General features: G+C 46.0%; 1 non-coding gene and 1 pseudogene across 1 annotated transcript; both read right to left on the reverse strand.

Moving 5' to 3' along the window:
* Positions 1-1,534, reverse strand: part of LOC147085825 (uncharacterized) — a 34,741-nt pseudogene extending 33,207 nt beyond the window's left edge.
* A 14,335-nt stretch (positions 1,535-15,869) lies between these two features.
* Positions 15,870-15,962, reverse strand: trnar-ucu (transfer RNA arginine (anticodon UCU)). Its single transcript has 2 exons — positions 15,926-15,962; positions 15,870-15,905 (listed from the first exon to the last, which is right to left on the reverse strand). It is a non-coding gene; the product is annotated as a tRNA-Arg (tRNA).
* Between the last annotated feature and the right edge of the window lie 11,568 nt (positions 15,963-27,530).

Raw genomic sequence — 27,530 nt, forward strand, 5'->3', positions numbered from 1 at the left:
TCTAGGTTTGGCACCAACACTTGCAGAACCCAGTCTTCGGCCTGAGAATTATAGGAGATAAATGCATCATACCTGTAGGACTGCTGACTCTCTCCTCTCCCTCTGTGGATTTTCAACCACGATAGGAAAATATTAAACCCATACTTGATGTGCCAGTACCCTTTGCTGTCGAATATAGGGATAAAAATGAACAAGATCAAGACCGGCACAGTTATATGGAGCATGATCTGCCCAATGGCCAAGTAACAAACGCGAGCATCAAACTTGTACAAGTATTCAGTTGGCCGATCTGCACAGGTCTGGTTGTAAAAATAGATAATCTGCATCCTGGGGTTGGACAGGGACCAGTTTTGGAACCAATTGATGTCACAGGTGCAGGGGAACGGGTTCTTCCGCAGATCCAGGTAGGTCAGGGAGGGCAGGTGTTCCACAACCGTGCTATTGATGATCTGAATGGCGTTTTTCCCCAAGAACAATGTCCTCAGGTTGGAAAGGTTTCCAAAGATGTCAAGAGACATGCATTGGAGGCCGACATTTTCAAGGTTGAGTCTCTTTAGACTCTGGAGATTCTTGAAGATCCCTGGATTCAGACTGTGGATCCCGTTGCAAGCATCGAGCATGGAGAGGATTCTCAAATTGATCAGGTCTTCAAACCTGTCTTTGGACAGCGACATTTTATTCACTGCTATATACAGGCTTCTTAAAGAGATGAGGCCATTGAAAAACTTTGAAGGAATAATGTTGATGCCGCAGGATTGCTGGGCTTGTAGTTTGAGAATGTACAGCTTTGTGAGGCTAACAAAGGAAGATGCTGCAATCAGGCCAGTGTTGTATCTGATCCGGTTACTGTCCAAGTCCAACGCTCCTAATGATGGGAGGATGTCGAAGATCTCCCTGCTGATACGAGCTATACAGTTCCTATCGAGATAAAGCTTGGTCAGCTTATGTAATCCACAGAAAGACTGGCTGGTGAGGCTTCGAATTTTGATCCTCCCAGGTCCAAGGTGTCCTGGTAATTGAGATTTGCAAACACCTTGATGAAAACAATTGAGATCCTGTTGTTTCTGAGATTGAGATTCCTGAGACTCCCAAGGTTGCTGAAGGTGTGTTCACAGATGTCAGTTATGAGGTTGTTGTTGAGTCGGAGCTCCTGCAAGTTGGTGAGGTTAGAAAAGGCAGCCTTGTTGATGACAGCAATGTTGTTAATGCTCAGCTTTAGGGTCCGGAGATAGGGAGCATAAGAGAAGGCTTGACTATAAATGGTGAAACTCCTGTTGTAGCGAAAGATTAGGAGCAACAGCTTGGGAAACACCGTGACTGCCCTCCTGTCCTTGTAACAGGAAGGTAACTTGTTGATTCTGTTGTGCTCGATAATGAAAGAAACAACTTGCTTTCTTTTCGATGCAAATTCAAAGCAGGCCACAGATGTCAGGAGATTGTGTGATAAATCCCAGCTGGTGATGGGTGGGCACTGTGATAGGGAATGGGCAGGGAGGAATAAGATCTGATTGTTCTGCAGGACCAGGCTCTTCATAGGCCTGAGACCAGGTAGTGGCAAAGGTTGGACAGCTTACTCTGGTTGTGCAGCCTTAACCCAGATAATTGAACATTCTGTAGATCCAGGTTTGCAGATTTGAGAAACTCAGTGACATTTAAGGGGTTGTTCTTGATGATCAAACACGAGATGTTCCTCAGGTCAACTTCAGAAAATTCCAAAGCTTCGGAGAGTTTGTTATTGGACAGATCCAACTTGAGAATGTTGCTGAGGAAGTCCCGCTGGCAGTCAAATGTTGTGAGAGAGTTGTTAGAGAGGGAGAGGTTTCGGAGGGAGGGTGGGAGGGCGGTGCGATGTTGCAGGGAGGCGAGTTGACTGTTGCCCAGATCAAGGACCATCAGATTACTGAGCCCAGAGACAGCGCTCACCAGATGGGAGAAATTCTGGAGTTTATTGGAGCTTAAGACAAGTGTTTGAAGATTGTCCAATGCAGCGAAGGCTTTGGGTTCAACTGTGGCTAAGCGGTTGTGATGGAGCAGGAGTTGATCTAACTTTTCAAGTTCTTGGAAGACCGAAGAGTTCAGACGAGAGATACTGTTGTAGGACAGGTTGAGGGTCAGTAGGCTGGTGAGATTACTGAACAAACTGCAGTAAACATTCTCAATCCAATTGTAATCCAGCCGCAGGGTGAGCAGATTGGGCAGGCTGTGGAAGCTGTCCGCTTGCAGTTGGGTGAGCCAGTTGTGGGAGATGTTCAAGTGCACGGTGCTGGCTGGGAGGTCGGACACGGCACTAGAGACCTGTGTCAGGAAGCGGTGGATGCACTTAAAGGTACCATTGTGGTTGGCATCCTGCATGCAGTTATTGAAACTGTACCCGGGGACTGTGGGCAGCAACACATTGCAGGAGAGGGCACAGAGAAGCAGCAGGCAGTGAACGCTCAGTCTCAGCTTCACAGCCTCCTTCTTCCATCCGAGGGATCAGATGTTTTGCAAGACCTCACTCAAGAAAAATTCTGTGGGTGTGAGATGTTTTTTCTCTGTCGCTGCCAGAACAGCCTGTAAAGTCAGAGATGGTTTACATTGTCAGTTTAGTAGAAATTAAGCAAATCAGTTAACCTGCTTCCATGGATACTCTGTTCTCCACTGCTCTGAAAAGCCATTACCATGTTAAATATTTGTGATATGCGGAAGGCTCCTTTCTGTCCAGATATTACCAGCTCCCTGAAGACCCCTTACTCCTCTGAGCACCTCACGCTCTCGCATACCTCGCCCATTCCATCATCACCTGCGGCTCTCCCAGGCCACGGCTATTTTCTCATTAATGTCTGCTTCCTCTTTGTATTGAAGTGCCAAAGGCCCCAGAACCTGATGACTGTGTTCTCGAATACTGAGGGAAGACAGAGAGGAGATAAAAGAGGCCTTGAGGACAATGCTCCAAACATCCTGTGCACTGGTCCCCATATTATAAAACGGATATAGAGGCACTGGAGAAGCTGCAAAAAAGTTTTCTACCAGAACTGAGAGGTTTCAACTATCAGGAAAGATTAAACAGGCTGGGGCTCTTTAGAAAAGAGACTGAGAGGTGGCCTGATAGAGGTCTTTAAAATTATGAAGGGGTTCGATAGGGTAGACAGAGAGAAGATATTTCTAGTTGTGGGGGGAGACCAAAACTGGGGGCCATACATATGAGATAGTCACTAATTAATCCAAAATGGAATTCAGGAGAAATTTTTTTACCCAGGGAGTGGTGAGAATGTGGATGATGCTATCAGAAGGAGTGATTGAGGCGAATGTCATTTGAGGGGAAGCTAGATAAGGACCTGAGGGCGAAAGGAATGGAAGGATGTGGTGATATTGTGAGATGAAGTAGGGTTGGAGGAGGCTCGTGTGGAGCATAAACGCTGGCGTGGACAGGTCGAGCCGAATGGCCTGTGTCTGTGCTGTAAAATTCCATGTAAGCCTTGGATATGGAAGTTGTGCCACATGCCTGCAGTTGCCAATATAACAACTCTCTTCAATCAGAGTGAAAGGGATAAATCAGATAACTACAGACCAGTCGGCCTAACATTGGTGGTGGGTGAGCTCCCAGAGAAAGAAAAAAGAAAGTCTTGCATTTCTACAGCGCCTTTCATGACCTCAGGACGTCCCAACTTTTTAGCGCCAATGAAGTGTAGTCACTGTTGTAATGTTGGAAATGTGGTAGCCAATTTGCGCACAGCAAGCTCCCAGAAACAGCAGTGTGATAATGACTAGATAATTTGTTTTAGTTATGTTGATTGAGTATTGGCCCAGGACCCAGGGGAGAACTCTCCTGCTCTTCTTCGAAATAGTGCCATAGGATCTTTTACGCCCACCTGAGAGGACAGACGTGGCCTCGGTTTAACATCTCATCTGAAAGACAGAGCCTCCGACAGTGCAGCACACTCTCTCTACTGCATTGGAGTGTCAGCCTGGATTTTGGTGCTCAAGTCACTGGAGTGGGGAGAGCGAGAGTGACTCAGGTCAAGGGTGCTTCCAACTGAGGCACGGCTGACGGGAGCAGGGACTGCAGGGAGGATGAGCAACCTGGCCACAGCACCGTGGAACGGAGGGCCATTCAAGAGGGGGGAGTAAATAGAAATGTTGTAGTGGTAGGGGATAGTATTATTAGGGGGATAGATAGATTTCTCTGCAGCCGAAAGCGAGAGTCCCGAAGGCTGTGTTGCCTACCCGGTGCCAGGGTTAAGGACATCTCCTCTGGGCTGGAAAGAAACTTGCAGTGGGAGGGGGTGGATCCAGTTGTCATGGTCCATGTTGGTACAAACGAGGTAGATAGTATTAGGAAGCCGGTTCTGCTAAAGGAGTATGAGCAGCTAGTGGTCAAATTAAAAAACAGAGCCACGAGCGAATTTGGCAAGGGCAAATAAAACTAGAGAGTTAAATGCGTGGCTCAAAGACTGGTGTGGGAGCAATGGGTTTTGCTTCCTGGGACACTGGCACCAGTACTGGGGCAGGAGGGAGCTTTTCCATTGGGACGGGCTTCACTTGGCCAGTGCTGGGGCTAGAGTCCTGGCGGATCATATAACTAGGGCTGTAGAGAGGGCTATTAAACTAACTAGTCGGGGGGAGGTTCCTAGAGTGCAAATAATAAAAATGACAACTGAGAAGGTCATAGACTTGGGTAGTGGGGAAATTAAAAACCAGAGCGTGTCAGGAAGGGGCAGAAGGTATGGAGTAAAAGGTAAAGTAATAAAAAGGGCAAAAGCAGGAACAAAGTGTCACAAAACATATATGAAAGTTCTCTATCTGAATGCACGTAGCATTCGTAAGAAAATAGACGAGTTAATGGCACAAATAACTACATATGGGTATGATCTTGTGACCATTACAGAAACATGGCTGCAGGGTGACAATGCCTGGGAATTAAATATACCAGGTTATTTAACGATCAGGAAGGACAGGCAGGAAGGAAGGGGAGGTGGGGTGGCTATGTCAATAAAGGAAGGAATCACTTTAATACAGAGAAATGATATTGGGTCAAAAGATCAGGATAATGAAACAGTTTGGATGGAGGTAAGGAATAATAAGGGGAAAAAAACACTAGTGGGCGTAGTCTATCGGCCTCCAAACAGTTGCAACTTTTTTGGACGGAGTATCAATCAGGAGATAGTTGAGGCTTGTAGTAAGGGAACATCTATAATTATGGGGGATTTTAACAATCATATGAATTGGACAAATCAAATTGGGTTGGGCTGCCTTGAGGATGAGTTGATTGAGTGTATTAGGGATGGGTTTCTTGAGCAGTATGTAACTGAACCGACCAGGGGGCAAGCAACCTTAGATCTGGTCCTGTGTAACGAGACAGGATTAATTTAAAATGTCCTAGTAAAGGATCCCCTTGGAATGAGTGATCATAACATGGTTGAATTCCATATTCAATTAGAGGGTGAGAAGGTTGGATCTCAAACAAGCGTGCTAAGCTTGAATAAAGGAGAGTATGAAGGTATGAGAGCGGAATTGAGTAGAGTGGATTGGGAAAATAGATTAAAGGGTAAGACGATACATGATCAGTGTTGTACATTTAAGGAGTTACTTTACAACTTCCAAAAAAAATATATTCCACTGAGAAGAAAAGGGTGTAAAAGAAAAGACAGCCATCCGTGGCTAAGTAAAGAAATTAAGGATAGTATTCGACTAAAAACAAGGGCATATAAGGTAGCCAAATCTAGTGGGAGGATAGAGGATTGGGAAAACTTTAAAAGACAGCAAAAAATAACAAAAAAATTGATTAAGAAAGGGAAGATAGATTATGAAAGTAAATTAGCAATAATATAAAAACAGATAGTAAGAGTTTTTATATTTATATAAAAAGAAAAAGGGTGGCTAAAGTAAATGTTGTTCCCTTAGAGGATGAGACCGGGAAAATAATGGTGGGAAATATGGAGATGGCAAAAACACTGAATGAATATTTTGTATCAGTCTTTACAGTAGAGGACACTAAGAATATCCCAACACTGGACAAACAGGGGGCTAAAGGGGGGGAGGAGCTAAGCACGATCAAAATCACTAAGGAAGTGGTTCTCGGTAAAATAATGGGACTCAAGGTGGATAAATCACCTGGACCTGATGGCTTACATCCTAGGGTCTTGAGGGAAGTGGCGGTAGGGATTGTGGATGCATTGGTAATAATTTCCAAAACTCCCTGGACTCAGCAAAGGTCCCGGCAGACTGTAAAACTGCTAATGTAACACCCTTATTTAAAAAGGGCCGCAGACAGAAGGCTGGAAACTATAGACCGGTTAGCCTAACAACTGAGGTAGGTATAATTTTGGAATCCATTATTAAGGAGACAGTAACAGGACATTTGGATAATCATAATTTAATAGGTCAAAGTCATCATGGTTTTATGAAGGGGAAGTCATGTTTGACAAATTTGCTGGAGTTCTTTGGGGAAGTAACATATAGGGTGGATAAAGGGCAACCAGTGGATGTAGTGTATTTAGACTTCCAAAAGGCATTTGACAAGGTGCCACACAAAAGATTATTGCTTAAGATAAAAAAATCACGGGATTGGGGGTAATATTCTGGCATGGATAGATATTGGCTATCTAACAGAAGGCAGAGAGTTGGGATATATGGTTCATTCTCAGACTGCCAATCAGTAACCAGTGGTGATCCGCAGGGGTCAGTGCTGGGTCCCCAACTCTTTACAATCTATATTAACGATTTGGAGGAGGGGACCGAGTGTAATATATCAAAGTTTGCAGATGATACTAAGATGGGAGGGAAAGTAGTGAGTGAGGAGGACATAAAAAACCTGCAAGTGGACATAGACAGGCTAAGTAAGCGGGCAGAGATTTGGCAGATGGAATACAATACCGGAAAGTGTGAGGTTATGCACTTTGGCAGGAAAAATCGTACAGCAAGTTATTATCTTAATGGCAAGAAACTTGAAAGTACTGACGTACAAAGGGATCTGGGGGTCCTGGTGCACGAAACTCAAAAGGTTAGTATGCAGGTGCAGCAAGTGATTAAGAAGGCAAATGGAATGTTGACTTTCATTGCTAGAGGGATAGAATATAAAAATAGGGAGGTATTGCTTCAGTTGTACAAGGTATTGGTGAGACCGCACCTGGAATCCTGCATATAGTTTTGGTGTTCATACATAAGAAGAAACATACTTGCTCTCGAGTCAGTACAAAGAAGGTTCACTCGGTAAATCCCGGGGATGAGGGAATGGGCATATGAGGAGAGGATTTGTAGATTGGGATTCTACTCATTGGAGTTCAGAAGAATGAGAGGCGATCTTATTGAAACATATAAGATTGTGAAAGGTTTGGATCGGGTGGATGCAGGGAGAATGATCCCGATGATGGGTGAAATTAGAACTAGGGGGCATAGTCTTAGAATAAGGGGCTGCTCTTTCAAAACTGAGATGAGGAGGAACTACTTCACTCAGAGGGTGGTAGGTCCATGGAATATGATGCCCCAAAAAGCTGTAGAAGCTACATCATTACATAAATTTAAAACAAAAATAGACAGTTTCCTAGAAGTAAAGGGAATAAAGGGTTACGGGGAGCGGGCAGGAATTTGGACATAAGTCTAGGTTCGGATCGGACATGGCCCTGTGGGTAGCGGAGCGGGCCCAAGGGCCGTGTTGCCTGATCCTGCTCCTATTTCGTGTGTCTAATTCTTTTAGATTCAGGAGATGGTTCTGCGATAGTAGATTGGCGGTTAGGATCAGATCAGCCATGATCTTATTGAATGGTGGAGCAGGCTCGAGGGGCCGATTGGCCTACTCCTGCACCTATTTCTTATGTTCTTATGTTCTTAAAGGGTCTGATGAAAGGGAGGAACTGAAAGAAATCAGTATTTGTAGGGAAATGGTGTTAGGGAAATTGACGGGATTGAAGGCCGATAAATCCCCAGGGGCTGATAATCTACATCCTAGGGTACTTCAGGAAGTGGCCCTAGAAATAGTAGATGCATTACTGATCATCTTCCAACATTCGATGGAATCTGGAACAGTACCCATAGATTCGAGGGTAGCTAATGTTACCCCACTATTCAAAACAGGTGGTAGAGAGAAAAATGGGAATTACAGACCGGTAAACCTGACATCGGTAGTGGGGAAATGCTAGAGTCCATTATAAAAGATGTAATAGCAGAGCACTTGGAAAACAGTGACAGGATCGGACAAAGTCAACATGGATTTATAGAAGGTAAATCATGCTTGACTAATCTACTGGAATTTTTTGAGGATGTTACTGCTAAAATAGATAATGGAGAACCAGTGGATGTGGTGTATTTGGACTTTCAAAAGGCTTTCGATAAGGTCCCGCATAAGAGATTAGCGTGTAAAGTTAAGGCACATGGGATTGGGGGCAAGGTATTGACTTGGAGAGAGAACTGGTTGGCAGACAGAAAGCAAAGAGTTGGAATAAATGGTTCTTTTTCCGAGCGGCAGGCAGTGACTTGTGGGGCACAGCAGGGATTGGTCCTTGGACCCCATCTATTCACAATATATAGTAATGATCTAGACAAGGGAGCTAGATGTAATATCGCCAAGTTTGCAGATGACACAAAGCTGGGTGGGCATGTGTGCTGTGAGGAGGATGCCGAGAAACTCCAGTATGATTTGGACAGGTTGGGTGATTGAGCAAAAGCATGGCAGATGCAATATAACGAGGATAAATGCGAGGTTATCCACTTTGGTGTCAAAAACAGGAAGGCAGATTATTATCTGAATAGCAATAGAGTGGGAGAAGGGGAAGTGAATCGAGACCTGGCTGTCCTTGTACAGCAGTCGCTGAAGGTAAGCATGCAGGTGCAGCAGGCAGTTAAGAAGGCAAATGGTATGTTGGCCTTCGCAGCGAGAGGGTTTGAGTACAGGAACAAGGATGTCTTGCTGCAGTTATACTGGGCCTTGGTGAGACCACATCGTGAGTAATGTGCGCAATTTTGTTCGCCTTATCTGAGGAAGGATGTTCTTGCCATGGAAGGAGTTCAGCGAAGATTCACCATGCTGATATCTGGGATGGCAGGACTGACGTATGAGGAGAGGTTGGGTCGATTGGGCTTATAGTCGCTGGAATTTAGAAGAATGAGTGGGGATCTCATTGAAACTTATAAAATTCTGACAGGACTGGACAGACCAGATGGAGGAAGGATGATCTCGATGGTCGGGGAGTCCAGAACGAGAGGTCACGGTCTAAGGATAAGGGGTAAGCCATTTTGGACAGAAATGAGGAGGAATTTCTTCACCGAGAGAGTGGTGAACCTGTGGAGTTCTCTACCACAGAAGGCAGTAGAGGCCAGTTCATTAAATATATTCAAGAAGCAATTGGATATATTTCTTAAGGCTAAAGGGTATGGGGAGAAAGCAGGGACCGGGTACTGAATTTGGATGATCAGCCATGATCGCATTGAATGGCGGAGCAGGCTCGAGGGGCCGAATGGCCTACTCCTGCTCCTATCTTCTATGTTTCTATGTTTCTATGACCTTATATGGGATAAAATTAATACTCAACTAGAAACCGTTCTAGAAACCAGGAAGCTGGTTAAAAGGCAGAAGCAGAGTGCGCTAGTTATTGGGTGTTTTTTTGACTGGACGATGTAAAGAGTGGGCCCCCCTGCATCACTGCTGCGACCGTTGCCCTTCTTGCTATTTCAACTTGGGTACAGAAGGCAGACGTATTGACATTTGCTGCTAACACGAAAAACAGGGAGCCTGGGTAGCTGTGAAGGAACCGTCAGTGAACATTTAGAGAAGAATATGGAGAGGAAATGTACACCAAATGGTGTGTTAAAAGCTGCCGAGGAGTCCCCAAAAATAGATATTTATAGAGCAGAGGAGACCATTCGGCCCACTGCGTTAATTCTGGGTCTTTGACACAGCAATACTAAACTAAACCCACTGACCCACTATCTCCCCATCGACCTGGATGAAACGCAAACTAATCCCACTGCCCCACTCTCCCCCCAAAGCACTGTAACAATCCCAAACCAGTCCCACTGTCCCGCTCTCTCCCCAAAGCCCTGTAACAATCCCAAACTAATCCCACTGACCCGCTATCTCCCCATAGACCTGCATCAATCCCCAAACTAATCCCACTGCCCCGCTCACACCCCATAGGCCTGTATCAATCACAAACTAATCCCACTGCCCCGCTCTCACCCCATAGCCCTGAATCAATCCCAAACTAATCACACTGCCCCGCTCACACCCCATAGACCTGTATCAATCACAAGCTAATCCCACTGCCCCGCTCTCACCCCATAGCCCTGATTCAATCCCAAACTAATCACACTTTCCCGCTCACACCCCATAGACCTGTATCAATCACAAGCTAATCCCACTGTCCCGCTCTCTCCCCAAAGCCCTGAATCAATCACAAACTAATCCCTCTGCCCTGCTATCTCCCCATAGACCTGTATCAAACCCCAAACAAATCCCAGTGCCCCGCTCACACCCCATAGACCTGTATCAATCACAAACTAATCCCAGTGCTCCACTCTCTGCCCATAGCCCTGCGCCGGCACTTTGAAAGAGCTTTGCAATTAATTTCATTCACCTGCCCTTTCCCCATAGCCCTGTAATGTTTTTGCTTCAAGTATTTATTCAACTTCCTTTTGAAAGTTACGATTGAATCTGCTTCCACCGCCCTTTCAGGCAGTGCATTCCAGATCACAGCAACTTGCTGCTTAAAAAAAATGTTTCCTCATGTCACCTCTGGTTCTTTTGCTAATCACCATAAATCTGTGTTCTCTGGTTACCGAACCTTCTGCCAGTGGAAACACTTTCTTCTTATTTACGCTATCAAAACTATTCAAAATTTTGAACATCACTATCAAATCTCCTCTTAACCCTCTCTGCTGTAAGGAGAACAATCACAGCTTCTCCAGTCTCTCCACATAATTGAATTCCCTCATCCCTGGTACCATTCTGGTAAATCTCCTCTGCACCCTCTCTAAGAACTTGACATCCTGTGTTGACTTTAATAGCATAGCACTGATTTGGCACGTTCCTGTGAAAGGTCATTGATCATTAAGAGATTGTAAATCTCACCTGCTTGCTGCTGGGGTTTGCCGATGTTGAGCTGAGACTGTAAGTGCAATGGTTATGAAATGACTATCAGAGGGGATGTGGTTTAGAAGTCACATGAATGAAATGACAGTTTCATCTTAAAAAGGAGACGTGTAAGTGAAGGCAGTCCACGAGGAGGCTGGATTGGCTCGTGTGTGTCATGGGCTGTGGTCACCCACTGTCCAAACTGCCTGCTGTGGGCAGCAGCAGCTGTAACAGCTGGGAGCCCCTTTCTTTATCTTGACAACTTCCCTTCTCCACCTCTCCCCTCCTGCTGAAACCCATCACAGCTGGTCCTCTGCTCAGCCATTGCCCACAGCCAGCAGGGCGAGTGGACAAGACGCCAGGGTCATTCACCCTCTCCCTAACACAGGGCCACTGACACCAATTGTAACCGCTGCCAGGCTCAGGCCAGCACCCTCAGCACAGGCCGGAATGGAGCCTGGAGCTTTCCAAATGCAAAGAAGTAAGAAACAAATACTGGCCAGGAAAGTCTCAGCGAGTTCGAGAAACCTGTGCATTTGTTTGATTGAAACCAAAACGGCTTCAAACCCGAGGATACGTCACACAGGTGGAGAAATTCAGTTCACTTTTTCGACACAATTCAAAGCAGCAGAAGCAATGAACACATTGAAACCGGCAAATATAAACATATTTATCACTAAGCAGCAATAGAATAAGGAGCATATGGCACAGAAAAGGAAGAAATGAAAGAAAGATTCAAAGAAAGAAAGAAAGTACAAGGACTTGGGGTTTTATACTCTGGCACTGTGTTTCTTTCTGCGCCGGGACAGCAGAGGGCACAATCGGAACATCAGCCACATCAGTGCCTGAAACATGGTTCAATAGGAACTGGAGGAGGCCATTCAGCCCCTCGAGCCTGTCAAACCGGAACTGGAGGAGGCCATTCAGCCCCTCGAGCCTGTCAAACCGGAACAGTAGGAGGCCATTCAGCCCCTCGAGCCTTTCGAACAGGAACAGGAGGAGGCCATTCAGCCCCTCGAGCCTGTCAAACAGGAACAGGAGGAGGCCATTCAGCCACTTGAGCCTGACAAACAGGAACATGAGGAGGCCATTCAGCCCCTCGAGCCTGTCAAACAGGAACAGGAGGAGGCCATTCAGCCCCTTGAGCCTGTCAAACAGGAACAGGAGGAGGCCATTCAGCCCCACAAGCCTGTTACAAAGGAACAGGTGGAAGCCATTCATTCCCTTGGCCCAGTTGCACAGGAACAGCTAATTTATTATTAATGTTTCATGTGATGTGTTTGCTCTGAAATAAATTATTAAAAAGTTTAGCCTGCATTGGCTGGGATTCGAACCCGGGTCTCACCACATGGCAGGCAAAAATTCTATCCCTGAACCACCAATGCTCACATTGATAACAAGCTCCATTTTCCGGTAGCTGCAATTTATTTTTGACTTTTGTTAATAGACGCAAGGACACTGCGGTAAAATAAAAAGCGAAATGCAGCAGATGCTGGATCTGAATTTGTTCATTAAATGTTGGAAACACTCCACAGGTCAGGGAACATGTATGGACAGAAAAACACAGGGTTAACCTTTCAGGTCCATGAGCTCTCGGTAGAACTAAGATTTTGCAGCTTTGTAGGTCCCGTGTGAGCTTCCTTCCAAATTTTTAAACTTTTAAACTGCTCAAAAATTACAAAATTGAGAAATTAAACTGCCCCCGAAAAATAAATGGCCCATACTGGGTTCGAACCCGCGACCTTGGCATTATTTCCTCCACGCTCTAACCAACTGAGCTAACCAGCCCATCCATAGCGTTAACCTATAGTAACATCCCTGTTTCTGGTCTTTGCAAGCTAAGTCACTTTGTCTTGGAAGGCTGTAAAAGAAGGACTTGAATTTCTACAGGGCTTTCACGACCTCAGGACATCCCAAAGTGCTTTACAGCCAATGAATACTTTTTGAACTGTTTTGCATCTGTGACAGGTAGATTGGTCAGGAGGAGGTCAAGCAGGTTTTCCCCTCGTGTTGGTTCCCTCACCACATGCCGCAGGCCCAGACTGGCAGCCATCTCCTTCAGGACTCGACCAGCTTGGTCAGAAGTGCTGCTACCGAGCCACTCTTGGTGATGGGCATTGAGGTCCCCACTGTAAGATTCGCGAAATTTTCATTAAATAATCACGTAGGAAAATAGGGTTAATAAAACAGCTTTATTGACCAAAAGAAGCTTATACAGAGAAACTTTGGATAAAAGGGCACACAAAATGGCCGCCGGACCTCATGACCAGCTTCTGGGACCGTTTGAATTTCTGTTACTGCAAGCCAGATAGGTTTGTGGATTGAGGACATTAAAAGCCCGCGAAAACCAGTTTCGGGAAGCTGAAACTCATGGAACTGAGCATACATATTGATTGCATTATAAGTACAGGACAGATTTGGGTGGCAGGATGAGACCCATCAAGAAATGGGCAGACAATTGAACGAACGCTTTAACCCATTACACTGTACAAAGAGAAGCCGTTTAACAGCCATCCAGGGCAATCTCCATACCGATCAATATACAAACCAAGTTACGGTAACAATGCAAAGACATTATCGGCCCAGGAAGGCCAGTTAAGCTATCACCGACTGCCGTTATGAAGACAAAACGCCCCTGCAGAGAGTTCTGCCCGCCAAAATTATTACAAAGACAGGACTATGATTTGGCGGGAGATCAGAATGTTCCAAAAAGTATAACTGTTGATTGAGTAAAGTCCATCAGGGGTTCGACTCTTCTGCTTCGACTCTTCTGCTTCGGTACGGAATGTGTTTGTTTCGTGGTTCGGTAAACGGTGTCCAGCGGGGTGTTCAGCCATGTGTTTCGCGACTTTGGGAGGTTCGGCCAAGCAAGTCCCGGCCATGACAAGAAGACGACGAGAAGAATTCGGCTTGGAAGCCAGCTCGGCCAGGCAAGGCTCGGCCACGATGGGAAGATGACGAGGGAGGCCCGGGTACTTTTGTCGGGAGATCATCGACGACCTAGGCCGGAGAAGAAGACACTCAGGGCCCGGGTACTCCAGTTATTCAACATCACATCGGTAATGGATCCATCCGTGGCGAGCGCTCACCAAGGCTGTATTGGCTGCCTCCTCGCAGGAGAACCAAGAGGAAAACAAGCTGCGCCAGAAGCTTCCAAACCCATGTGATGACGGAAAGCTGTGTTGAAAGGCTGCAAAGCATTTTTCGCAATTCTTAAAGTGGTGAGCATGATCCCGCGTCTCTCAAATCGAAACTTAGTTAGGTTTAGGGGAGGGGGTTAAGGGTAATTGTAATGTGTTGCCCCTTTCACGATGTGCCGTGTGTTCCCCATTTCTATAGAGTTAAGTTTATAGATGTGTGCATGCTTGTAGTTGCTTTAATCATAGAGGAGTACTGATTCATCAGCTGAGGGAGGGTGGTAGGTGGTAATCAGCAGGAGGTTTCCTTGCCCATGATGTTCCTGTGTAACAGGCTTGAGGGGCTGAATGGCTTCCTCCTTTTCCTGCATAACAGGCTTAACAGACTGAATAGCTTCCTCCTGTTCCTGCATAACAGGCTCGAGGGGCTGAATGGCCTCCTCCTGTTCCTGTTTGATAGGCTCGATGGGCTGAATGGCCTGTTCCTGTTTATGTGTAACATACCCGATAAGCTGATTGTCCTCCTCCTGTTCCTTTATAACAGACTCGAAGGGCTGAATGGCCTCCTCCTGTTCCTGTATAACAGACTCAAGGGGCTGAATGGCCTCCTCCTGCTCCTGTGTAACAGGCTCAAGGGGCTGAATGGCATCCTCCTGTGCATGTATAACAGGCTCGAGGGGCTGAATGGCCTCCTTTTGTTCATGCATAACGAGCTTGCGGAGCTGAATGGCCTCCTTCTATTCCTGAGTAACCGGCTCGAGGGGCTGTATGGCCTCCTCCTGTTCCTGTCTAACAGGCTTGAGGGGCTGAGTGGCTTCCTCCTTTTCCTGTATAACACGCTCGACAGGCTGAATAGCCTCCTCCTGTTCCTGTATAACAGGCTCGTGTGTCTGAATTGTCTCCTCTTGTTCCTGTGTAACAGGCTTGAGGGGCTGAATGGCCTCCTTCTGTTACCGTGTAACAGGCTCGGGGGGCTGAATGGCATGCTCCTGTGCATATATAACAGGCTCGAGGGGCTGAATGGCCTCATCCTGTTCACGTATAACAGGCTTGAGGGGCTGAATGGCCTCCTCCTGTTCCTGTATAACAGACTCGTGTGTTTGAATTGCCGCCTCCTGTTCCTGTGTAGCAGGCTTGAGGGACTGAATGGCCTCCTCCTGTTCATGTGTGGCAGGTTTGAGGGGCTGAATGGCCTCCTGCTGTTCCTGTGAAACAGACTTGTGGGTCTGAATTGCCTCCTCCTGTTCCTTTTTAACTGGATCATGGGTCTGATTTGCCTCCTCTTCATCCTATGTAACAGGTTCGAGGCGCTGAATGGAGTTCTACTGTTCTTGTACAGATCTTGTATCGCTGAACGGCTTCCTCCTGTCCAATGCAACAGGCTCGAGGCGTTAAAAGCCTCCTCTTGTCCCTGTGTAACAAGTTCGAGGGGCTGAATGGCCTCCTCCTGTTCCTGTGTAAAAGGGTCATGGGACTGAATGGCCTCCTCCTGTTCCTATATAAATCGGCCATGGGACTGAATGACCTCCTCCTGTTCCTATGTGAAACGGCCATGGAACGGAATGGCCTCCTGCTGCTCCTGTGTAACAGAGTCAGGGTTTGAGAGGACTCAGATAGAAAGTGTCGGGGCGGCAGATTCCCTTCTCTGAATTAGCGAAGGAAACACCAAACCCTGATCCAAAATCCGACTCTGGTGGGACTTAAACCCACAACCTTTGAATGTCTTAATCTGTCATACAACTAGAAGTCCAATGCGCTATCCATTGCGCCACAGAGCCAATTACGTCAAACTCTATTACAAAAGCAAAATAGTGTTGATGCTGGAAATCTGAAATATAAACAGATGAAATGCTGGAAACACTCTGCAGGTCAGGCAGCATTCCATGTCTCTTTAAAAGGGATCTACTTTCAGTCCCGGATCATTCTGTGTCTGTTTAAAAGGGACATGCTGTCAGTCCCGGATCATTCTGTGTCTGTTTAAAAGGGACATGCTGTCAGTCCCGGATTATTCTGTGTCTGTATAAAAGGGACATGCTGTCAGTCCCGGATTATTCTGTGTCTGTTTAAAAGGGACATGCTGTCAGCCCCGGATCATTCTGTGTCTGTTTAAAAGGGATGTGCTGTCAGTCCCGGATCATTCTGCGTCTGTTTAAAAAGGACATGATTTCAGTTCCGGATTATTCTGTGTCTGTTTAAAAGGGATGTGCTGACAGTCCCGGATCATTCTGTGTCTGTTTAAAAGGGACATGCTTTCAGTCCCGGATTATTCTGTGTCTGTTTAAAAGGGACATGCTGTCAGTCCCGGATCATTCTGTGTCTGTTTACAAGGGATGTGCTATCAGTCCCGGATCATTCTGTGTCTGTTTAAAAGGGATGTTCTGTCAGTCCCTGCTCATTCTGTGTCTGTTTATAAGGGATGTTCTGTCAGTCCCTGGTCATTCTGTGTCTGTTTAAAAGGGATGTGCTGTCAGTCCCGGATCATTCTGTATCTGATTAAAGCGGATGTTACATAATATTATAAAGTCTGCCCCACAGAAACAGTCCATTTGCACGAACTGGTCTCCACACGAGGCTCCTCCTTCTCTATTTCTCCTCACCCCCCGAAAAAACTAGAATCAGTAATGGTAACCATGAAACTATCGAATTGTCGTAAAAACCCATCTGGTTCACTAATGTCTTTCAGGGAAGTAAATCTGCGTCCTTACCTGGTCTGGCCTTTGTGTGACTCCAGTCCCATAGCAATGTGGTTGATTCTTAACTGCCCTGTGAAATGGCCTAGCAATCCACTCAGTTGTAACAAACCGCTACGAAACAAAATAATAAAAATGTAACTGGACGGACCACCAGGCCTGATCCATATCAGCCTCCTCCTGAGGTCCCCACCATCACAGAAGCCAGTGTTCAGCCAATTCGATTCACTCCACGTGATATCAAGAAAAGGCTGAGCACACTGGATACAGCAATGGCTCTGGGCCCTGACAACACCCCGGCTATCATTCTGAAGACTTGTGCTCCAGCCAAGCTGTTCTGGTACAGCTACAACACTGGCATCTATGCAACAATGTGCAAGACTGCCCAGGTATGTCCTGTCCACAAAAAGCAGGACAAATCCAATCCAGCCAATTACCACCACATCAGTCTACTCTCTACTCTCAATCATCAGCAAAGTGATGGAAGGTGTCATCCACAGTGCTGTAAAGTGGCACTTACTGACCAATAACCTGCTCATTGATGCCTGGTTTGGGTTCTGCCAAGAGCACTCGACTCCCGACTTCCTTAAAACTTTGGTCCAACATGAACAAAAGAGCTGACCATCGACATCCTGGGGGTTACCATTGACCATAAATACTGTGACAACAAGAGAAGGTCAGAGGCTAGGCATTCTGCGTCGGGTGTCTCACCTCCTGACTCCCCAAAGCCTTTCTACCATCTACAAGGCACAAGTAAGGAGTGTGATGGAATACTCTCCACTTGCCTGGATGAATGCAGCTCCAACAACACTCAAGAAGTTCGACACCATCCAGGACAATGCAGCCCGCTTGATTGGCACCCCATCTACCATTTTAAACATTCACTCCCTCCACCACCGGCGCACCATGGCTGCACAGCGTACCATCTACAAGATGCACTGCAGCAACTCACCAAGGCTTCTTCGGCAGCACCTGCCAAACACGCAACCTCTTCCACCTAGAAGGACAAGGGCAGCAGGCGCATGGGAACACCACCACCTCCAAGTTCCCCTGCAAGTCACACACCATCCTGACTTAGAAGTATTTCGGCCGATCCTTCATCGTCGCTGGGTCAAAATCCTGGAACTCCCTCCCTAACAGCAGTGTGGGAGTACCTTCACCACACGGACTGCAGCGGTTCAAGAAGGCGGCTCACCACAACCTTCTGAAGGTGCAATTAGGGATGGGAATTTAATGCTGGTCTTGACAGCGCGCCCACATCCCATAAACGAATTTAAAAAAGTCCTATCAGCATATCCTTCTATTCCTTTCTCCCTTCCTCTTAAATGCATCTGTAGTATTCGCCTGAACTACTGCATTCTCAGCACTCTTTGGGCAAAGAAGTTAATCCTGAATTCCCTGATGGAATTATCGGTGAGTTGTTGTGACCTGTCTTCTCTGAGCTATTTCCTGACTCACTCACAGTAGGAAGTATTTTCATACAGCTAATGTGCAGCTGCGATGGTCGAGTGGTTAAAGCGTTGGACTCGAAATGCAATGGGGTTTCCCCGCGCAGGTTCGAGCTGCTCGCAGCAACTTTGATGCAAAGTCTTTATTTTATTTCATCGGCTCCCTGTGGCGATCACTGGCCCCGAAATTGATCTGAATTCCCTCCACTGCACTTTATTACACTGATTAACCCAAAGCTGTTGTTCCAATTGAAACACTAATAAATTATCGGCATTAGTTAGATATTGTGGATTTGTTGGGAACTAGTGAGCAATACACAGACAAAGCAGCATCAAAAAAAAATTAATAAAGAGCCCTGCAGCGTTTGGTAGGGATTCACCTTCAGCTATTAAGTGGGAACACGGTTTGGTTTTATAAAACTGAACACGAATTAAAAAGTGTGTAATAAGACTACGACAGGACTCGAACCTGCAATTTTCTGATAACCACAGAATTAAGTAGCAAAGTCAGATGCCTTATCCATTAGGCCACGCGGGCACTAGCAGCAGCGTGCAGATCAGATGACATCTGTGGACAGAGAAATACAGGGTCAACCTTCCAGTTCCTTGAGCTCTCGGCAGAACTAAGGTTTTGAAGCTTTGCTTCAAAGTATTGCGGCTACAATCTTTTCAGCAAATAGCAAAATTAAGAAACTACCCACACCATCAAAAAGTAAATGGCCCACACGGGGATCGAACCCGCGACCTTGGCGTGATTAGCAATACGTTCTAACTTACTGAGCTAACCGGCCTGACTTCATGTAATTTGCTGTTAAATTCAATTTATGTTGATTTTTGATTTTTGTCAGTTGACTTCGAAGGCTGTAAAAGAAAGACTCTGATTTCAACAGCGCCTTTCACCTCAGGACGTCTCAAAGCACTTTAAAGCCAATGAAGTTGTAGTCACTGTTGTAATGTAGGAAAAGCAGCAGCAGCCAATTTGTGCACAGCATGCTCCAACAATGTGATAATCGAGGATAACCTGTTTTAGTGATGCTGATTTGAGGATAAATTTTGGCTACAGGACTCCGGGGTAAATCTCACCACCCCCTGCTCTTCTTCCAATAGTGCCATGGGATCTTTTATGTCCACCCGAGAGGGCAGAGGGGGCCTCAGTTTTGGAATTGTATTCCACCACAATCGGTACCCTTATGGACCGGCATATCCCTCACCCTACCATTAGCATCAAGACAGGGGACCAACCCTGGTTCAATGAGGAGTGAAGAAGAGCATTTCAGGAGCAGCACCAGGCGTATCTAAAATGAGGTGCCAACCTCATGAAGCTAAAACACAGGACTACACACATGCTAAGCTATGGAAACCGCATGTGTCGACAGAGCGAAGCGATCCAACAACCAACGGATCAGATCAAAGCTCTGCAATCCTACCACATCCAGTCGTGACTATTTTAATTTAATTTAATTTGTGCCTAGGATTTGGGCATCGCTGTTGGCAAGGCCAGCATTAATTGCCCATCCCTAATTGGCCTTGAGAAGGTGGTAGTGAGAAGCCATCTTGACCCGCTGCAGTCAATTAGGTGAAGGTACTCCAATAGTACTGTTAGGGAGGGATTTCCAGGATTTTATCCTAGCGACGCTGAAGTTATGGTGATATATTTTCACGTCGGGATGTTGTGTAACTTGAAGGGGAACTTGGAGGTGGTGGTGTTCCCATGCACCTGCTGCCCTTATAAGAACATAAGAACATAAGAAATAGGAGCAGGAGTAGGCCATTTGGCCCCTCGCACCTGCTTCACCATTCAATAAGGTCATGGCTGATCTGATCTGGGCCTCAACTCCACTTTTCTGCCTGTTCCCCCTTTACCCTTGACTCTCCGATAGTTCAACAGTCTGTCTATCTCAGGCTTGAATATAACCAATGATTCAGGCTCCACATCTCTCTGGGCTAGATAATTCCAAAGATTCACAACCCTCTGAGAGAAGAAATTCCTCCTCATCTGCCTCTTAAATGGACAAACCCTTATTCTGAAACTATGCCACCTGATTCTAGATTCCCCCATGAGGGAAAACAGCCTCTCAGCATCTACCCTGTCAAGCCCCCTCAGAATCTTATATGTTTCAATAAGATCACCTCTCATTCTTCTAACCCCCAATGAGTATAGGCCCAACCTGCTCAACCTTTCCTCATAAGACAATCCCTTCCTCCCAGGAATCAACCTAGAGAACCTTCTCTGAACTGTCTCCAATGCAAGTATATCCCTCCTTAAATAAGGAGAACAAAAATGTATGCAGTACTCCAGGCGTGGCCTCACCTGTACAGTTGTAGCAAGACTTCCCTACTTTTATACTCCATGCCCCTTGCAATAAAGGCCAACATTCCATTTGCCTACTTCATTACTGCATGCTAACTTTTTGTGTTTCATGTACGAGGACACCCAGATCCCTCTTAACCGCAGCATTCTGTAGTCTCTCTCCATTTTAATAATATTTTGCTTTTCTATTCCCTCCATGGCCTCACCCCTCCCTATCTCTGTAATCTCCTTCAGCCCCACAACCCCCTGAGATATCTGCACTCCTCTAATCCTGCCCTCTTGAGCATCCCTGAGTATAATCGCTCAACCTTTCCCAACCTAAGCTTTGGAATTGCCCTGCCTAAACATGTCCACCTCTCTTTCCTCCTTTAAGACGCTCCTTATAACCTATCTCTTTGACCAAGCTTTTGGTCACCTGCCCTAATTTCTCCTTATGTGGATTGGTGTCAAATGTTTTGTCTGAAAATACTCCTGTGCAGCGCCTTGGGACGTTTAACTATGTTAAAGGTGCTATATAAATGCAAGTTGTTGTTGATGATGGTGGTAGCGGATTCGGTGATGGTTATGCTGTTGAATGTGAAGGGGCGGTGGTTCGACTTTCGCTTGTTGGAGCTGGCCATTGCCTGGCACTTGTGTTGGCTGTTGTCATGTGTGGCACAGAGTGACATATGTACAGTATTTGCCGATCGGATGGTGTATGATTGACAACTGCAGGTTGTATGCTGAAAGATTAATACAGGAAATTGTCAGATGGAGTCTCGAAAATATAAGCATACAGATATGCATCAAATCCGATGGCCGGTTAGCTCATTTGGTTCGGGCATGATGCTAATGATGCTAAGGTTGCGGGTTCGATCCCCGTATGGGCCATTAATATTTTTGTTTTGAGGTTAGTCTCTTCTTGTTCTTTTTGAGCAGCTTAAAAACTTTGGAAGGAGAGTCACATGGGACCTGTAATATTTTGATGCAAAGCTGCCGAGTTAGTTCTGCCGAGAGCTCATGGACCTGAAAGGTTAACGCTGTGTTTCGACGTCCACAGATGTTCCCTGACCTGTGGAGAGTTTCCAGCATTTAATGAACAATTCCAGAACCAGCATCTGCTGCAATTTGCTTTATTTTACTGCAGTGTCCCCGCTTCTATAAAGAAATACAAATGTTGTGGTCATGATCAGGAGTGCAGTGACTGAAAGGATGGTGCAGGCAGATTCAAGAGTGGCATTCAAAAGGGAAAAACATTGCAGGGCTGCAGGGAAAGGGCGGGTGAGTGGGACAAGCTGAAGTGATCTTGTAGAGACACGGCACGGGCTCGTCGGGCCGAATGGCCTCCTCCTGTGCAGTAACCATTCTTATAAAAGACTCTATCAATACAAATCTTTCTTTTAGAGCCTGCTGAGAAAAAAGTGAATGAGCCGACAAAAAAGGAAAAATCAACCAAAAATAAACTGAATAAAAAAGTCCAAAAGGCTGGTTAGCTCAGTTGGTTAGACTGTGATGCAAATAACAGCAATGTCGCGGGTTCGGTTCCCGTAAGGATTATTTGCTTCTTGTTAGAGAGGGTAGTTTCTTTATTTTGTTATTTTTTGAAAAGTTTGGATGGAAACTCACACGGGACCTGTAATACTTTGAAGCAAAGCTGGAAATCCTGAGTTATGACCTGTGTAGCGTTTCCAACATTAAATGAACAATTCCAGATCCATCGGGACTTCTCATATTTCAGTCAGTGAACGGTTCACAGCCGCTTATTGGCTTGGAGTGCAAAGAATAGAACTGAAATAAATACAATCCCGGGGTTTAATCACTCATTATTAACATATCGCAAGAAACAGACCGTTCGGTCCAACCAGTCCATGCCGACGTTTATGCTCCACTCGAGCCTCCTCCCGTCTTTCCTCGTCCAAATCTATCAGCACAACCCTCTGTTCACTTCTCCCTCATGTGCTTACCTAGCCTCCCCTAAAATGCATCTATGCAATTCGCTTCAACCACTCCCTGTGGTAGCGAGCTCCACATTCTCAGCACTCTGGGTAAAGAAGTTTCTGCTGAATTCCCGACTGGATTTCTTGCTGACTATCTTATATTGATGGCCTCTAGTTATGCTCTTCCCCACAAGTGGAAACTTTCTCTCTATATTCACTCTGTAAAAACCTTTCATAATTTTACAGATCTCTATTAGCACACTTCTCAGCCTTCTTCTTTCAAGAGAAAAGGGACCCAGCCCGTAAATCCTTTCCTGGTATGCATACCCTCACATTTCTGGTATCTTCCTTGTAAATCTTCTCTGTACCCTTGGTATAACCAAGGTTTGTTACAGGTTTAGCATAATTTCCCTACTTTTCATTTCTACCCTCTAGAAATAAACCGTACTGCTTGGTTTGCTTTATATATGGAACAACTTTCAGTGATTTGTGTATTTGTACTCCGAGATCACTTTGTTCCTCTACCCCACCTAAACTCACACCCTCCAAGAAATAAGTGACCTGCCTATTCTTCCTAACACAATGAAATACGTCACACTTATCTGTGTTCAAATTCATTTGCCGATTCCATGCCCATTCTGCAAGTTTATTAATGTCCTCCTGCAACTTGTTGCAGTCCTCCTCAGTATTGAATATCACCCCAATTTGGTGTCATCTGCAAATTTATAAATTGTGTTTCTGATTACTAATTCTAAATCGTTAATACAAATTGCGAACAGCAGTGGCTCCAGCTCTGATACTTGTGGAACACCACTACCCAACTTCTGCCACTGTGAATAAGCTACCCGTTAGTTGGACTATCTGCCTTCTCTCCTTAAGCCAGTCAGCAATCCATTGCGCTACTTCTCACCTGACTCTGAATTCTCTGACCTTGTTCATCAGTCTATTATGGGGTACGATATCGAAGGCCTTCTGAAAATCCGGATAAACTGCATCTACTGCATTACCATTGTCTACTCTCTCTGTTGGTTTGGAGTGCAAAGAATGGGACTGAAATGACATCGGCCATCTCCAGTTCCCTGCTCCCCTCACCCACTCCAACCTAACTCCCTCTGAACTTGCAGCACTCCTTTCTCTCCGATCCAACCCTAACATTGTCATTAAACCTGCTAACAAAGGTGGTGCTGTTGTTGTTTGGAGAACCATCCTCTACCATCCAGAGGCTGAACGGCAACTCTCTGACAGCTCCTCCTACCTCCCCCTGGACCATGACCCCACTACTGAACATCAAGCAATTGTTTCCAAGACTGTCACTGACCTCATCTCCTCTGGAGATCTTCCCCCCATGGCCGCCAATCTCTCAGTTCCTCAACACTGCACTGCCCACTTCCACAACCTTCCAAACATCCACAAACAGGACTGCCCTGGTTGACCAATTGTTGCAGCCTGTTCTTGCTCCACAGAACTGATTTATTCGTATCTTCACTCTATTTTTTCTCGACTTGTCCAGCCCCTTCCCACCTACATGCGCGACTCTTCCAACACCCTCCGTACTTTAACAGTTTCCAATTTTCTGGCCCCAAACATCACCTTTCCACTCTGGATGTCCATTCCCTCTACACCTCCATCCACCACCAGGACGGCCTTATGCGGCTCCACTTCTTCCTTGAACAGAGGCCCCACCAGTCCCCATCCACCACCACCTTCATCCACCTGGCTGAACTTGTTCTCACATTGTACAACTTCTCCTTTGATTCCACTCACTTCCTCCAAATTAAAGGTGTTGCTATGGGTACCTCCATGGGCCCCAGCTATGCCTGCCTTTTTGTGGGACATGTGGAACATTCTTTGCTCCAGTCCTACTCAGGTCTCCTTCCTCACCTCTTTTTCCAGTGCATCGATTACTGTATTGGTGCTATTTCCTGCACTCGCCCTGAACTAGATTATTTCTTTCATTTTGTTTCCAATTTCCACCCTTCCCTCACCTCCACATGGTCCATCTCCGACTCTTCCCTTCCCTTCCTCGACTTCTCTGTCTCCATTTCTGGGGCTAGGCAATCGACCAACATCCACTATAAGCCCACTGACTCCCACAGCTACCTGGACCACACTTCCCCCCACCACACTTGCTGTAAGGACTCATAGAAACATAGAAACATAGAGACATGGAAGATAGGAGCAGGAGTAGGCCATTCGGCCCCTCGAGCCTGCTCCACCATTCAATGAGATCATGGCTGATCATCCAAATTCAGGGCCCTGTCCCTGCCTTCTCCCCATATCCCTTGATCCCTTTAGCCTTAAGAAATATATCTAACTCCTTCTTGAATATATTTCCTGAATTGGCCTCAACTGCCTTCTGTTGTAGTGAATTCCACAGGTTCACCACTCTCTGGGTGAAGAAATTCCTCCTCATCTCTGTCCTAAATGGCTTACCCCTTATCCTTAGACTGTGACCCCTGGTTCTGGAATCCCCGGCCATCGGGAACATCCTTACTGCATCTAGTCTGTCTAGTCCTGTTAGTATTTTATAAGTATCAATGAGGTCACCTCTCATTCTACTAAACTCCAGCGAGTATAAGAACAATCGACCCAAACTCTCCTCATACGTCATTCCTACCATCCCAGGTATCGGTCTGGTGAATCTTCACTGCACTCCCTCCATGGCAAGAACATCCTTCCTCAGATAAGGCGACCAAAACTGCACACAACACTCAAGATGTGGTCTCACCAAGGCCCTGTACAAATGCAGCAAGACATCCTTGTTCCTGCATTCTAACCCTCTCGCTACGAAGGCCAACATACCATTTGCCTTCTTAACCGCCTGCTGCACCTGCATGCTTACCTTCAGCGACTGGTGCACAAGGGCACCCAGGTCTAGTTGCACTTCCCATTGTCCCAATCAATTGACGTTCAGATAATAATCTGCCTTCCTGTTTTTGCCACCAAAATGGACAACCTCGCATTTATCCACATTATACTACATCAGACATGCTTCTTTCCAATCACCCAGCCTGTCCAAATCATACTGGAGTTTCTCGGCATCCTCCTCACAGCACACATGCCCACCCAGCTTTGTGTCATCTGCAAACTTGGAGATATTACATCCATTTATCTCGTCAAGATCATTAATGTATATTGTGAATAACTGGGGTCCTAGCACCGATCCCTGCGGTACCCCACTTGTCACTGCCTGCCACTCGGAAAAAGACCTGTTTTTTCCAACTCTTTGCTTCCTGTCTGCCAACCAGTTATCTATCCAAGTCAGTAACTTGCCCCCAATCCCATGTGCCTTAACTTTACACGCTAATCTCTTTTGCGGGACCTTATCGAAAGCCTTCTGAAAGTCCAAATACACCACATCCACATAGCATTTTTCCCACTACCGATGTCAGTCTTACCGGTCTATAATTCCCCATTTTCTCTCTACCACCTTTTTTGAATAGTGGGGTAACATTAGCTACCCTCCAATCCATGGGAACTGTTCCAGAGTCTATCGAATTTTGGAAGATGACCAGCAATGCATCTACTATTTCTAGGGCCACTTCCTTAAGTACACTAGGATGTAGATTATCAGTCCCTGTGGATTTATCCATTCCATTATATTCAATTCTCCCAGTTTCTCTGTCTCCATGGCATCTGTTCTGATGAGGCCACCTTCCATACCAGTGCTTTCGGTATGTCTTCCATTTTCCTCAACTGAGGATCACCCTCTACCATGGTTGACATGACACTCGACCGAGTCTGTTCCATTTCCCGCACTACTGCTCTCACCCCTTCCGCTCACTCCCAGAAACATAATAGCGTTCCCCCCTTGTCCTCACCTTTCACCCCACCCGCCTTCACATTCAACGGATCATTCTGCGCCATTTCCACCACCACCAGCATGATCCCACCACCAAACACATCTTCCCCTCCTCCCTTTCTGCATTTCGAAGGGACCGCTCTCTCCATGACAGCCTGGTCCACTCCTCTATCACGCAAACACCCCTTCTCCTTCGCCCAGCACCATCCCATGCATGTGCAGATGATGCAACACCTCCCCTTTTACCTCCTTCCTTCCCTTCGCCCAGGGAACCAAACACTCCTTCCAGGTGAATCAGCGATTACCTGTACTTCTTACAATTTAGTTACTGTATTCGCTGAATCTACATTGTGACACCAACAGCAGATTGGGTGACCGCTTTGCAGAACAGTCGGCAAGTGTGACCCCGAGCTTCTGGTCGCCTGCCACTATAATTATCTGCTCCACTCCCTCTCTGATCTCTCCTTCCTTGGCCTGTTACACTGTTCCAATGAAGCTTTACGTAAGCTCGAGGAACAGCACCTCATCTTTCTATTAGGCACTTTACAGCCTTCTGGACTTAACATCGAGTTCAACAATTTCAGGCTATAAATTGGCCCCTGTTTGTCTTTTAATTTTTTAATTTGTTCTCATATTTCCTGACATGACAGTTGTTAATGTTTCTGCCATAATCATTCACACCTCATCTTGAGCCATCCTTTGTTCATTAACTTGTCCTATTACCTCTCCTTTTGCCTTGCACCATCATCCCTTTTGTCAGTCAATCTCTCCTGCCTTCCATTCTATCACAGACATTCCCTTTGTTCTTACCTCGCCTCCACCCACCCCTGCTTAAAAATCCCTCTTCCCTAACCTTTTCCTGTTCTGACGAAGGGTTCGGCCTGAAAGGTTAACTCTGTTTCTGCCTCACTCGGTGCTGCCTGACCTGCTGAGTGTTTCCAGCATTCTCTGTTGTTATTGAAATGAACACAACGACGGAGTTTAATCACTCATTATTAGGATTTGTTTAGCTTATATTTGGGTGGCTGCGTGGCCTAATGGATAAGGCGTCTGACTTCGGTATAAATTTTGATGCCATCAGAAGATTACAGGTTCGAGTCCTGCCACGGTCCTTTTATACACTTTTTAATTTGTGTTCAACTTTAGAAAACCAAACCGCGTTTCCACTCTTGTCCTTCC

Source organism: Somniosus microcephalus, unplaced genomic scaffold, assembly GCF_052327205.1.
Source record: "Somniosus microcephalus isolate GS21.2 unplaced genomic scaffold, FLI_Smic_1.0 unresolved_chr8, whole genome shotgun sequence".
NCBI lineage: Eukaryota > Metazoa > Chordata > Chondrichthyes > Squaliformes > Somniosidae > Somniosus > Somniosus microcephalus.